Genomic DNA, 6,000 nt, shown 5'->3' on the forward strand with positions numbered 1-6,000 from the left:
GTGTCTTGCGCAGAAATCATCTCAGGATGAAGCAGGTCTACAGGGTGCCATTTGAACGCAATTCAGAAAGAGTCAAAGAATTGCAACATAACTATGTGCAAGTGAGTCCCACAATTGATGCATACTCTCAACACTGTATACATTACTGTAAATTATACATATTTCAATATTGTAATCATAATGATTGAGCTTCACAATAGTGACCACTCCATGTCTATTTCTGATATTGTCATGTGTGTTTCAGAGAGTCCTTGAGCTAGAGGTGGCTGCAGTGGAGCACCAGTTCATCTTCATTGATGAGGTTGGGCTCAACCTCACAAAAAGACGAAAGAGGGGAAGGAATATAATCGGCCAGCGTGCCATTGTTGAAGTCCCTGGCCAGCGTGGAGGGAACATCACAATGTGTGCAGCGATTACCCATCACGGCGTCATCCATCACCATGCTACCCTTATAGGGCCCCTACAACACCGCCCATCTGATCACATTCCTGGACACCCTACCCAACACACTCCTTCCACCAGATCAGGTAGATGGCCCAGAGCAGCTCAGGTACGTTGTCATTTGGGACAACGTAAGTTTCCACAGGGCTGCTCTGGTTCGTAACTGGTTCACTGCCCACCCACGCTTTTTAGTTGTTTATCTCCCTCCATATTCTCCATTCCTCAATCCTATTGAGGAATTTTTTTCTGCCTGGAGATGGAAAGTGTATGACCAAAATCCTCAAACGCGTATACCTCTTCTCCAAGCTATGGAGGACGCATGTGGAGATATAGCAGCTGATGCTTTTCATGGCTGGAATCGCCATGCTAGGCGATATTTCCCCCGCTGCTTGGCCAGGGAAAACATTGCTTGTGATGTGGATGAGGTGCTGTGGCCAGACCGCAACAGAAGAGAGGATGCAGCATAGTGGTTTTTTTTACAGTATTACTGTAACTGTATACAGTAAATTCTTCTGTTGTTTTGTATGTAGACCACTGTATGTCCTACTGTGTGTTGGTTGGGATGTACACTGTGTACATTGTTTTTGTGGGAAAAATTAAATATATTCGTTACCGTGTATTTGTGTGTTCTGTAAAAACAATATTCTCAAATATTTTACAACACACTTATGTATGTACTGTCTGTAGTAAGTGTAACACTGATTATGATGAATGGAGAATAAGTGTTTTCCATTCATCATAGTGTTTTACACTGAGCACATCAGTGTTCAAATGGTTCTTATAAATGTCTATTCATATGATGGTTTGTGTGTGTCATTTGAAAACAAAATACCATTTTGAGAAGAAATAACATTGTTTTGAATGTAAAGTTTCATTTTGCAGGAGCATTGAGGGGTTTTGCCCATTGTGTGTGTGTTTTTGGATTTGTGTGTAGAGTTGAATATGAGGCATGCTTTCAGAAAATGTGTGTAAACAATCTAATTCAACTAATTCACTCAAGGTAGAGATGGGACACGCTTTATGATGACAGGTCAAAGACAAACACAAGATAAAACAAACTCAAACTAAATACAGATGTGCCATAAAGAGCCGCTACAGGAGACTGCCTGAACACACGTGCAAACAAAACCGCTCTGGACGTCTGCACAGCTTTTTAGGCATGTGCCTGTTATATTTCTCTCACATTTTGGGCAAACATTCCACATTTCTATGAAAAAGGACATGTGTTATCCTACTGTATCGCTGGCTCAGCGTCGAGTTATGAACTCTCTGTCCACACATTTACATGTTTAACACAAGGGAAAGTGTGACACTAGGGAAAACTCAAATGATGTGGTTGGTCTGAGAAGAGGTGAACTGTTGGAGCAAACGCTTTGTAAGCAGAAGACAAACAGGGTGAGTTTACCATAGAGAGGGTGTATAGCCATGGGACGGGTGTATAAAAGTCTACATTTATTGATTATGTGTCTTGTGTATTTGTATCCAGTGTTAAATATCTGGTAAGAAGCCATAACATACTTTTCACTTTGCATGTTAGAGCCATCAGGTTATTGTATCAAAGGGAAATTGTTTAAAAGGAAAGGATTGTGTGGCTCTGGCAGACAACAGATCTAAACCTCTGGTGCTGTTTGGTCATTTTGGACCTGAATATGTTATGTTATGGGTTTTTATCATTTTTGACTTCATCGGAATGGTGCAAAAACTGGTAAAGGTTTTGGCACTTTCTATGTGAACACAAAAATAGTCAGACTTCATTGGAAAATCATACTCATTTTCAAATCTCATTCAAAAATCTTAGCTCATTATTTGAGATATCAACCTCAAATTTGGAACACAACATGTTTACATTTATGGCTTTGGTGTTATCACAGTTTTGTTTCGGCACTTTTTTTTTCATATAAAAAATGCATTTTTGTGCATTTTTCATAATAATATACATTACTGTGCTAGCATTCAAGATTTTCAACAGTTTAATTTGGAAATTGCAGTTAAAAAAAAAAAAAAAAAGTGGTGAACAGGTAATAAATGGATCATAACTTTTCCATGAATATAATTTATATAATTTAATATAAAATTATCTAAAAGTACAATATATATATATCAAACTAAAGGAGAATGGGTTTTGTGAAGTCCTCTAAGACGTGTACTGTACTGACTGACCTTATATATAAATAGTATAAATAATAAGAATATAACAAATATATATATATATATATAGCAATGCACAGATATTTGTGTCAAGGTTAAATTTAGGGAAATGAATATAATATAATATAATATAATATAATATAATATAATATAATATAATATAATATAATATAATATAATATAATATAATATAATATAATATAATATAATATAATATAATATAATATAATATAATATAATATAATATAATATAATATAATATAATATAATATAATATAATATAATATAATATAATATAATATAATATAATATAATATAATATAATATGTCCTTGAGTAAAAATAGACTTGGAAGAAGATCTGAAATGCTCAGGACAACATCTCCACCTTGTGGATGATATAAATAGTGCATTTCTATCTATTTTTTTATTATTATTTTTTTACAAGTGACTGATAATATTAACAATATCTGTAGTAGTTTAATTTGGTGTTCTCTTTTTGTGAAGTTAATAAAATTAATTTTAATTAAATGTAATTAAATTTACTAATTAGTTTTAGGTAACTTAATTTGATTTTAAACACAATCTGGGGTGCGTTTCCCGTACAACGATGCAACTCGCTGGTTTAACTACCATAGTACGATGTATCTTTAAAGAAATCAACTAGCTAGTCACTACTGTTTCCCGAAACCATAGTAGGCCTACCTGTGTCGCAGATCCATCGTTCAAACTACGCTGGTTTGAGCCGTCGTTCTTCTTCTTCTTCGATCTAATGGCAGACGGGAGACATGAGCACATTCCGCCACCTTCAGTAATTTGGTTTTATTTTATCTTTTCTTCGACTCGAATTACGCGTTTGAAATGATGTTACGTAGGAGTCGAGTAATAACGAATCATTCATTTGTTCTGCAATACATTATATACACACACGGAGATAAAAATGTGCTCTTTTCTGATCTCAATGTCAATAATTTCACAATTTCATATACATACTATTTCTTAGGCTAATACTGATATAGGCTACTTAACCACAATTTAAAAAATATATATTTTTTTAACTGTGGTGTACTGTTGTGGACACCTGATGCTTATTGTGCTAAATTTTTCCTATCTCCTTGCCATTCTGCCATGTGTTAATGAAAATTAGCCGAAAACCCCAATTTTCAAAGCATGAAATTGCAGTTCTTTTGGAGGAGGGGGAAAATAATTAAGTCCAGCTATTTTTCTGCAAAACAGCATTACAAATGCTGACAAAAATAAAATCTGTGCAGAAATCACTCAAAAAAAAATTATGCTGGCTATGGATACGAACAAAGCCCAGAAGTCAGGAATAATGGAGGGACTTCGCAATTGTGACAAAACGGAGGGCTACGGCACGTAAGAGGGAAGCAAACAAGACTGATGGGGTATCAATACAGTTCCTCCTCTCCCTACAGAGGAAGAGACAGTTTTGGCCATCCTGGGGCCTGTTGCAATGGAAGGATCCTTGAAGGTATACATGTGTATCAACCAGGCCTTTGCCTTCAAAGTTCAGGCCTCCAACATCAGGCCCTCCAGTCTGGCCCTTCAACATCAGGCCCCCTCCTGCCTGGTCCTCTAACATCAGGCTTCATATCTTCAGAGGCCAATAAGAAGAAACATTGCTTTAAATTCAGTTGTTAACTACACTCCATTATTATGCTGTTGGAAATTTCTGGAGGTGGTGGGTGATGGCCTGATGGATGGGGGATGGAAGCACACATGACTCTTTTGTGTGGGCCACTTCTGCAGTTTGCAGGTGGCTTAAGAGGATGCATGGCTTTGGTGATAGCTGGCTGCTGGGAGACAGAGGATATCTTATTCACCCATGCCTCCTGTCACCTGTGCAGCATCCAGCCACCATTGCAGTTTAAACCATTTATTTAATCTGACATAACATCTGTTAAATATTTGGTTTATTTGCTGATATGCATTAAATGAACACTTAAAAACACGCACAAAAAAATAATTTTGCAAACAGTGTCTATACTGTGTGTCTGTCTGTCTCTCTGTCTCTCTCTCTCTCTCTCTATATATATATATATATATATACGTACATACACAAACACATTTGTAGAGAGTATTCTATTTTATAATTCTGTAAAAACAACAAAATCTCTCACATATTTATACATTTCTGTTACTTTATTTTGGTACATTCATTTACTATAAAATTACTTTGATTTGAGTGTTAACATTTTATATAAGTGAAAACCTCTAACACACTGTTTTACCAATATTGTTATATGACAAATATGTCTTTTGGAATGTTTTTACAAAGATAACTCACTCGACAAACTCACCGTTTCTTCGCACAAACGAAACGATGCGGCTGTGTTCCAATCGGCAAGATTAATGCTTTCAGAGGGCACTTCGAAGGGAGAATAATTGCGAGGGCCGCGTTGCTATATAGTTTCAAACTGCATTTGTAATAAAAATAAAGAGGGCGAAATTGGTAATAAACTTTAACCACAACTTTAAGTCTTTTAAATCATTAAAAGTGGATGGTGAAATCGTCTAAAGGAATTAGGGCACAGGGTCGATAACTCTGAATAGAACATAGCCCAGGTGCGGCGGAATCAACGACGTCGACACAGCAAACTAACACTGAACTATGCTTCTAACCACAGGTGGAGAGCTGTCGTTCCAACGACACAAGTTTGCGACGCAGTTTGCGAATGTTCGTTTGAACTATGGTTTCGGGAAACACCGAATCGTTGAACTACGTTGGTAACGACGGAACTTGCGACCATAGTTGGCTAACGATGCTTTCGGGAAACGCACCCCTGACTGATGTTTGATACTGTGTTGTCATCATTTTTGATGAATATTATTAGTAAAATATTTTATTTATTTACCGCTGCAGTCCCCGTCATGTAGAGATATGATTTGTTTCTGTTTCTCAAATGACGGCACTTACAGTGCACTTATTGAAGTTGAAGTTGAAATCGAAGCACTTCACTCGATTGAACAATGATGATTGGTTATGGCTCACACCAGCATTTGCATAATAAGATTGCAAGCTCAAACATAACTAATAACATTTTTCAAAGCATGCAAGTATACAATTTAAGAGTATGAAGACAGCTTCTGTATATAGCTACATTTGTTTTTACAATGCTTGCAACATTATTGTTAGTATTAGTAATTTATCTAAATGATAAATACAATAATTGTCAGTTATAAAGTATTAATAACTTAAAAAATTAATTAAAAATGTTTTTCCATGTTTATTTATTTTTATTTATTTTTTATTTTTTTGCTTGTGAATGACACAGAATGAAGCCCACCACCAAACATGAGAAATGCTAGACTTTGATTTCAGTTTTGGAATTGCAAAAGTGTAATAACATCTGTAATAAGAAATATGCTGTATTAAGGATTTAAACAGTTTA

Source organism: Carassius carassius, chromosome 49, assembly GCF_963082965.1.
Source record: "Carassius carassius chromosome 49, fCarCar2.1, whole genome shotgun sequence".
Taxonomy (NCBI): Eukaryota; Metazoa; Chordata; class Actinopteri; order Cypriniformes; family Cyprinidae; genus Carassius; species Carassius carassius.